Raw genomic sequence first — 10,365 nt, forward strand, 5'->3', positions numbered from 1 at the left:
CACTAAAAAGATAATTATTGTGTTTATTGGTCCTTAGAAATCCTGAGTGCCAGTGATGCTAAAATCTGCTAGAATTTTAATTTTCCACTAAATACAACCTGTAAATCTAATTGTAAGTTTTATGATTTTGTTTCTAGCTATGATACAATAAACACCAGCCACAACACAGGAAATAAGAATGAATATGTCTGATAAGGGGTTAATAACTAAAATTTATAAAGAACTTGTAAAACTCAACACCAGGAAGACAAACAATCCAATCAAAAAATGGGCAAAAGAAATGAATACACACGTCTCCAAAGAGGACATACAGATGGCCAATAGATAGATGAAAAAATGTTCAACATCATTAATTATTAGAGAAATGCAAATTAAAACCAGAATGAGATGTCACCTCACACCAGTCAGAATGGTGCTCATCAACAAAACAACACAGAATAAGTGCTGGCGAAGATGTGGAGAAAAGGGAACCCTCCTGCACTGCTGGTGTGAATGCAGACGGGTGCAGCCACTGTGGAAAACAGTATGGAGATTCCTCAAAAATTAAAAATGAAACTGCTTTTTGGGTTTTTTTTTGTATTTTTCTGAAGTTGGAAACGGGGAAGTAGTCAGACAGACTCCTGCATGAGCCCGATCGGGATCCACCTGGCACGCCCACCAGGGGGCAATGCTCTGCCCATCTGGGGTGTTGCTGTGTTGCAAGCAGAGCCATTCTAGCGCTTGAGGCAGAGGTCACAGAGCCATCCTCAGCGCCCGGGCCAACCTTGCTCCAATGGAGTCTTGGCTGCGGGAGGGGAAGAGAGAGACAGAGGAAGGAGAGGGGGAGGGGTGGAGAAGCAGATGGGTGGTTCTCCTGTGTTCCCTGGCCGGGAATCGAACCCAGACTCTTGCATGGCAGGCCGACGCTCTACCATTGAGCCAACCAGCCAGGGCCTAAAATGAAACTGCCTTTTGACCCAGCCATTTCACTTATAGGAATATATCCCAAGAACACCATATAACTGACTCAAAAAAAGAAATGCACCCCCATGTTTATGGCAGCATTGTTCACAATAGCGAAGATCTGGAAACAGCCCAAGTGTCCGTCAGTGGACAAATGGATTAAAAAGCAGTGGTATATATATATACACACACACACACACACACACACACACACACACAATGGAATACTATGGGACCCTGAAAAAGATGGAAATAAATCTTTTGCAACAACATGGATGGACCTGGAAACTATTATGTTAAGTGAAATAAGCCAGGCAGAGAAAGAAAAATATCATATGACCTCATTCATTTGAGGAATCCAAGGAACAATGAGAAATGAGGAAGGGAATTAAACCTGAATGGAAGGGGGGAAGGAGCTGTTGGGAGAGGGGTAAGGGAGATTTTGAGGGTAATACAGGGGAGGGGGGATGCATTCAAGGAGGCACTGGAATCTATTTAAACACAACAAACAAATAAATAAATAAATAGAAAAGAAAATAAGAATGAAAATTTGCCAAATATGCCAGAATATACAAAAATTCTCACTAATTTTATGGAAGTCAATTATTACTACTTGATTAATATATGACCATGTATCTTTAAAATAAAAAAATTAAAACTTTTAGAACTAGTTTAGCAATGCAGTTACCACTAGATTTATCCTATATCAACAAACAATAATAAAATAAAACAAAAAATATTTTTCATTCAGAAAGAAAAACATGAAATATATAGAATTAGCAAGAAGGTTTGCAATTCTTATGAAAAATAACTTCAGGACTTGATTGGAAGAAGCAAAGGGAATGAAAAATATTAAGATACATATTTTTTGCTAGAATGATTAATTATTATAGAAAAAATAATACTTTCTAAATGAATATAGTGTAGTGGTTTAATTCAATCCTGATAATATTTTTATGAACTGAAAAAAAATTACTTTAAAGTTTATTTGGAAGAGCAAGTATAACAATACTTTTTAAAAAGTTTCAAACAGAGATGACATGATAGTATTGTAAGTTACTGTTGCGTCCAAGTTGGGAGGCTAGGGACGAAAGGCTGCGAGGCACCAGGAGCCTAATTCAGTAATAGAATACAAATTAGAAAGGACCATCACAAAACAATGGGGCTAGATTATTTAAAAAAGAATTTGGGGGAAATTTGGTCTTTCAGAAAGAGATTATTCAAAAAGAGTTTGAGGGAAATGGATCAAATTTAAGCCTCACATTACACTCTAACAAAGAGTTAAATGTAAAAAAAAAAAAAAGTGGAGAAATATATTTAACTGATCTTTGGATGGGCAAAGAACACAAATAAATGAAGAGAACACAAAGAAAAGTGTAATAAATGTGTCTGGGTAGAACTTTAAATGTTATGCTTGCCAGTTAAAGGCTGTTTTCATTCACCTCTCATCAGCATCCAGGTGGTCCTGTTTCTGACATCAGAGGACGAGGAGACATATTTCTAGTTGTCTGTGCTCTGATGTTGTGCATCTGAGCTTGACTTGTCAGAGTTGTTCCTTAAACTTCAGTTTGTCCCAAGCTTGCATCTCACTCCTTCACTTCTGTAGTTATCTTAACCAAAGCAAAAACCCAGACAGGCGCTTCAGTTAGCCGTGGAGTCTAGGTTTGTTCAATAATGCTTAGCTGTAAATTGGATCAACACGAAATCCATTCAGGTGTTACTCATTTGACAAGCCCAACTGCACTGCAAATTGTTGGATGGAGTTACTACAATGATTCTGAGCAAACCATAAAGGAAACATCTCTTTTTTCTCATAACATTTGGTTTTGAATTATGAATCATACAATTTTAAATATTGCTTCACATTTCTCCTAGACACTTCCAACAGCCTATTGAGCTTTTAATACTCAATCACTAACAGCTCTTCCTCAAAGCTGGCAACACCTGCAGCAATTTAGGGGTCTATTCTAAGCATACTTATCCCTCACCTTGGAGAGAATGCAATCTCTTATTCAACCTCCTCCAACTTCAGTTTAAAAGACTTCGAAATCACCTGACTCACTTTGGCAAACAAGGCTCCAAGAAGTTTAGTTGCAGCTGAGGGGCTAAGCATAACTTTAACGTTAAAGCAGGTTTGCCTGACCTGTGGTAGCACCGTGGATAAAAGTGTTGACCTGGAATGCAGAGGTCATTGCTTTGAAACCCCAGGCTTGTCTGGTCAAGGCACATACGAGAAGCAAATAAGTTGATGCTTCCCACTCCTACCACCACTTTCCTCTCTCTCTCTCTCTTCTCTCCAAAATCAATAAAAAAATTTTAAAAAAATTAAAGCAGATTTTCCACTTACTTGTTGCTAATTTAAATTGAGCTGCCAATGCTGCCTCTAAGTTTTAAACATACAAATGGCAGTTCTACAAATATAAACCGAGAAATTGGCTCATGATCTTTTACCCATGAGATAAATCTGTGGCTCTTTTCTACTGCTGGGAAAGAGGTATCAATCTCACCTGTTTCTTCCTCCACTTGACTATCCTGAATCAATCCCTGACTGCCCTCTCCACACACTGTGAAGTCACCTGTGGCAGGAGACTTGTGCCTTTCTTGTGCCATTTGTAGGATTGGCCAACACTTGTCCCTAAGTGATACACAGGCAGGCCAAAGAAATTTCAAATGGTTCATGGCTCAAAGATGTCACCCCAATACAGAATGTATAAAATTGCAGCCATGTTCTTAGACCCTCAGAACATCTTCATGCGAACATTTCTAGGCCAGTGGAATATGTGCGAGAGCCCCTTCCCTGCAACATCATTATAATATCTATACTGCCCAAGCAATCTATAAATTCAACGTAATTGCTATTAGAATACCAATGGCATACTTCAAAGATATAGAACAAATATTCCAAAAATTTATGTGGAACCAAAAGGAACCCAACTAGCCTCAGCAATCTTGAAAATGAAGAATAATGTGGGAGGTATCACATTTCCTGATATCAAATTATATTACAAGGCCATATGATAAAACAGCTTGGTACTGGCATAAGAACAGGCATGCAGGTCAGTAGAACAGAACAGGGAATCCAGAAATAAACCCCTTTATGATAAATTGATATTTGACAAAGTAGGTAAAAGCATACAATATGGAGTAAAGACAGTGTCTTTTAATAAATGGTATTGGGAAAATTGGACAGGATCAGCAAAAAATTAAACTAGACTATCAACTTACACCATTCACAAAAATAAACTCAAAATGGATAAAAGAATTAAATGTAAGTCATGAAACCATAAACATTTCAGAAGAAAACATAGGCAATAAACTCTCTGATATCTCTTGTAGCAATATTTTTGCTGATTTATCTCCAGGCAAGTAAAATAAAGGAAAAAATAAACAAATGGGACTATATCAAACTAAAAATTTTTTGCACAACAAAAGACAGCATGAAGAAAATAAAAAGACAACCCACACAACAGGGGAACATACTTGCCAATACATCTCATAAGAGGTTAATAACCAAAGTTTTAAAGAACTTCTAAAACTCAACACCAGGAAGATAAAGAATCCAATTTAAAAATGGGCAAAGAATTGAATAGACACTTTTCCACAGGACTTAGGGATGGCCAATAGGCATATGAAAAAAAAAACGGTTAACATCACTAATCATCACAGAAATGCAAATGAAAACTACAATGAGATAGCACCTCACACCTGTCAGAATGGCACTTATTAACAAATCAACACACAATAAGTGCTGGTGAGTCTGTGGAGAAAAGGGAACCCTCCTGCACTGCTGGTGGAAATGCAGACTTTTGTAGCCACTGTAGAAAACAGTATGGAGTTTCTCAAAAAATTAAAAATGGAACTCCCTTTTGACCCAGCTATCTCACTTTTAGGAATATATCCTATGAATACCAAATCATTGATTCAAAAGAAGATATGCACCCCCATGCTTATTGCAGCATTGTTTACAATAGCCAAGATCTGGAAATAGCCCAGTTGTCCATCAGTAGACAAGTAGATTAAAAAGCAGTGGTATATATAAACAATGGAATACTACACAGCCATGAAAAAGAAGGAAATCTTACCTTTTGCGATGATATGGATGGACCTGGAGATTATTATGCTAAGTGAAATAAGCCAGGCAGAGAAAGAAAAATATCATATAATCTCACTTTTATGTGGAATCTAATGAACAAAGTAAACTGTGGAATGGAATAGAGGCCAAGGTGGGATCACAGGGAGTAGAGGGACAGCTGTCAGAGGGAAGGGGGAAGAGAGGATGGGATCAGAGAAGGTGAAGGGATTAGTGAAACTATATATACATAACACATAGATACAGATAACAGGACAGGATATCCCAGAAGGAAGGGAGGAGGAAGTTAGGGAGAGGGGGCAACGGTATAATAGGCGACACAGGGGTGGGGTTGAGGGTATTATATTGAGTGGAACACTTGAATCCATGTTAACATAATAAATTAAATTTAATAAAAATTAAAAGATTAAAAATATATGTGATGGAAAGAACAACTCATAATTTTGTCATAATTAAATGAGGTCAATGTCACCCTAATAAATTCAATATTTTTTTTTTTAAAGAAAGCTCCCAAAGAAGAATTGAATAAGATGCTGCAGTAAAGCACTATGGAAATGTGACCTTTGGTTCTGTATTAGAATGCTGAAGAAGTATAGGGGTAATATGAGCCAGCTTTCATTGCTCGAGAGATGAGCAATCCAAGGTCTAAAAGACAAAGTTATTCAGTCTAGTTATTCTCTTCTTCATTTTGCTTTCTTTCTTCTAATGTTTAAAAAATATTATGTTTTAATTACAGTTTACATTCCAAATTATTTTGTATTAGTTTCAGGTATACAAATAGCAATTAAGTAATCACATACTTTAAGAAGTGTTCTTCCCGATGATTTCAAGTTCTTTACAAATTTTGTTTATTAAACCCTTCCTGGATATATTATTGGCAAATGTGTTCTCACATTCAGTGGGTTATCTGTTCATTTTGTTGATGGTTTTCTTTGCTGTGCAAAAAGTTTTTTAGTTTGACGTAGTCTCACATGTTCATTTTTCCTTTTGTTTCCCTTGTCTGAGGAGATATGTCAGAAAAATAATATTGCTAAGAGAAATGTCAAAGATTTTACATTATTCTTTTATAAAGTTTTATGGTTTCAAGTCTTACATTTAAGACTTTAATCCATTTTCAGTTTATTATTGTGTATAATAAAAGAAGGTGATATGGTTTTGATTTTTTGAATGTATCTGTCCAATTTAATAACACCTTTTGTTAAATAAAATGTCTTCACTCCATTTTATGTTCTCGCCTACTTTGTCAGAGATTAATTGACCATAGAGGCATGGTTTTTCTCTAGGCTTTCTATTCTATTCCATTGATCTATGTGTCTGGTTTTGTGCCAGTACCATGCTACTTTGATTACTATAGCCGTATAGTAGTGTTTAATATTAAGTAATGTGATATGTCCAACTTTGTTCTTCTTTTTAAGATTTCTGAGGCTATTCGAGGTCTTTTGTGGTTTCATACAAATTTTTGGATTCTTTGTTCTAGTTTTGTGAGAAATGCCATTGCTCTTTTAATAGGAATTGCATTCAAGCTATTGATTTTTTTGGCTAGTGTGGACATTTTTACAATGTTGATTTTTCCTATCCACGAACACACAGTATATGCTTCCATTTGTTTGTATCTATGATTTCTTTCTTCAATGTCTCCTAATTTTCTGAGTACAGGATTTCATTTATTTACCTTTCCTGTTAAATTTATTCCTAGGTAATTTATTATCTCTGATGTGATTTTATATGGGTTTGCTTTCTTAGTTTTTTTCTGCAAGTTTATTGTTGGTATGTAAAAAAATACAACTGATTTTTAAATATTTATTTGGTATTTTGGTATTTTACTGAATTAATTTTAAGTTCTAGGTGTTTTTGGTGAAATCTTTAGGGTTCTCTAAAAATAGTATCATGTCTTCTGCAAATAATGACAATTTTACTTTTCCAATTTGGATGCCTATTATATATTTCCTCTTCTTTTCTGATTACTGTGACTAGGACTTCCAGTAATATGTTAAATAAGAGGGGTGAAAGCAGACATCCATATCTTGTATTTGATCTTAAAGAAAATACATTTATTTTTTCTTCATTGAGTGTGGTGTTAGCTGTGGGTTTGTCATATGTGACGTTTATTATATTGTGGTTTATTCCCTGTATTTCTACTTTGCTCAGAGTTTTTTTTTTATCATAAATGGGTGCCTGGTTTATCAATTTTTTCTGCATCTACTGATATAATCATGTGATTTTTATTCTTCATTTTGTTTATGTTGTTTTTACACATTTATTGATTTGTGAATATTGTACCAACCTTGCATCCCACAAATAAATCCTACCTGATCATGGTGTATGATCTTTTTAATTTATTGCTGAATTCAGTTTGCTAATATTTTGGCAGATTTTAACATCTATGTTCATAAAGGATATTGGCTTATAATTTTTTTCGTTGTATTTTCTTTATCTGGTTTTGGATCTGGATAATGCTCGCCTTGTAAAATGAGCTTGGAAGTGTCCGTTCCTCTTGCATATTTTGGAATAGTTTGAGAAGAATAGTTGTTACTTCTTCTTTGAATGTTTGATAAAGATTCACCTGTGAAGCCATCTGATTACAGACTTTTCTTCGTTAGAAGTTTTTTGATTACTGCTTTGATTTGGTTGATTGTAATTGGTCTTTTCAGATTTTTTATTTATTCTCGATTCAGTGTTGAAAGTTTTATATTTCAGGGAATTTATTTATTCCAGATTGTCCAATTTGTTGTCATATAATTATTCATAGTATTTTCTTTGATCCTTTGTATCTCTGTGGTGTCTGTTGCTTTCGATGTGCCCCACTATTAGGAACATTGTGGACATAGAATTTGGAGAATAAGCTCTAGGAAAGGAAATTTCATGAGCAAAAAGGGAGTATCACGGGTTGGCTCAAATAAGCTGAGCCTGGAGGGTGCTCCTCTATCAGTCAAGTAGGGCATACCCAGCAGCAAACCGCAACAGGGAGTCTGAACAGAAAAAGAAGAAGAAAAAAAAAACTCGGGTGATTTAGGACAGAGGAAAGATAAGAAGTTAAGTAAGAAAAGAAGAAAAATGTGAGAAAAATGAAAAGAAAGAAAAAGAAATGGAAAAAGTAAGGAGAAGGAAGTAGGAAAAGACAAAAATTGAATGGTGTCTCAATTTTGTTACCCAACATAGACATTAATATGGTACAGAGAAGAGAGACTTGGAAGTGGGAGCCAAATTTAAATGCTAACTCCACCCAATATTTCACCTGACAAACTACAAACCATTGTAAAGCAGTGTCATTTTCTCTATTAATCAATTATATTTACTTTAACCATTCATGGATTAAGTACCTATTATATGTCAGGCATGTACTCATTGTTTGATAAATTCCTGCTCATCCCAAATTCTCCAAAGCCTCTCTAGGTATCACTAACTTACTAAAGAGGACTTTTACACTTAACATGTTTAAGAAATTTGCATAAGGAGGCCCTGGATGATGACTCAGAGGATAAAATGTCCTCCTGGCATGCCAGAGGTTGGAGGTTCAACACCTGGTCAGTGCACTTATGAGAAGCAATCAAGTTGATAGCCTGACCAGGTGGTGGTGCAGTGGATAGATCGTCAGACTGGGATGCGGATGACCCAGGTTCAAGACCCCAAGGTTGCCAGCTTGAGCACGGGCTCACCTGGTTTGAGCAAAGCTCACCAGCTTGAGCCCAAGGTCACTGGCTTGAGCAAGGGTTATCAGTCTGCTGTAGCCCCATGGTCAAGGCACATATGAGAAAGCAATCAATGAACAACTAAGGTGTTGCAACAAAAAACTAATGATTGATGCTTCTCATCTCTCTCCATTCCTGTCTGTCTGTCCCTATCTATCCCTCTCTCTTACTCTCTCTCTGTCTCTGTAAAACAAAACAAAACAAAACAAAAAAATTTGCATAAGGTCACAAAGCCAATCAGTAGTGGAGCTTGGATTGAAATCCCAGTCAGTAGTCATATTCCAAAACTCATGATTTTTACCATATCATGTTGTTTGTCTTGTTTTAGAACAACAACAAAAATATTAAACGCTGGTCAGCTATCAGTCCTAAAAATATCTAAACTCTATAAAATATGAAAAGTCAGTGAAGTAAAGGAAAGCTATACATTACTGTATTTCATTGTCTAACACTTAAATACTCAATAAATATTTATGGACTAAAGGATTTTTATTGTTCCTTCCTCCTTTTCTTCCTTCCTTTTGCTCTTCCTTTTTATTTTCTTTTTAATTTTATTTGTGTATTGCCTAATAATTTTTCCATGTAATATTCTTTCTTTTGTAAGTGTGACATACACATATTTTTGACATGATTTCATAATGAGCAATTGTAAAACATAATTTGGCCAATTTTTATTTTGTTATCCTTTCTCCTATTTTTATGTTTATTTATGATTTTTTTGTTTGTTCTATATTGATTTGGCTCTTGCTATTTTCTTTTGATTTAAAAATTATATATTACTTAAATAGTTTTTACTGAATTTCTATGTTTTTCAAAAAGTTTCAGAATTATATTCTAAAATTATTCAGAACATGACTTAAGCAGGTATTTGCTATATTGATTCCTACCACCACCTCTTATAAGTCTTCTGTTTGAGTTTCAAGCAGAATGTAAAATAGTAGAGAACTTGATTACTAAAATTGATATAGATACAAGGATCACATTTGGGTTTTTATTTTAAGTATACATTGTAAGAAGAACAAAATTAGATTTTCTATTCCCCATAGAGCAGCCAGAGTAGTATATGTCATTTTTCTTCTCTGAAGCCTTAAATGGTCTTTATTAGCTCAGGAAAAGCCCAAAATCCTCATAGGGGACACAAAGCCATACATAATCTGTTTTACATTACCTACCTGGCCTTATTTTCTATTCTTTCTATTTGCCATCTCTCAATCCACTCTAGCCACACTGGCCTCCTTTGAAATCCTTAACACATTAGCCATGCTCTCACCTTGGGCTTTTACATGAGCTCTTTCCTCCATCTGAACCATTCCTCCACCAGATAAGCACAGGTTTAACTCCCTCATCTCCTTCAAATTTTGGTCAAAGGTCATTTTATGGTCGTGTTATTTAAAATTCTAGGCCCCAGAACAACCAAGCACTTCTTTTACCTTGCTCATTTCCTTTTCTTGGCAGTAACATGCATAGTTTTAGTAGACTGTATAATATACTCATTTATTCTTCCCTCCACCCAATGGAATATACACTTCCTAGAAGCTGAGGTTTTGTTTGGTTTTATGCTGTCTCTAAGATTACTGAATGAACTTTAGATTCTCTGTCAAAAAGAACTATAAGAAGATGTTAGTGTTGATTTCAAGAGAACTG

Source organism: Saccopteryx bilineata, chromosome 11, assembly GCF_036850765.1.
Source record: "Saccopteryx bilineata isolate mSacBil1 chromosome 11, mSacBil1_pri_phased_curated, whole genome shotgun sequence".
In the NCBI taxonomy this organism is placed as follows: Eukaryota; Metazoa; Chordata; class Mammalia; order Chiroptera; family Emballonuridae; genus Saccopteryx; species Saccopteryx bilineata.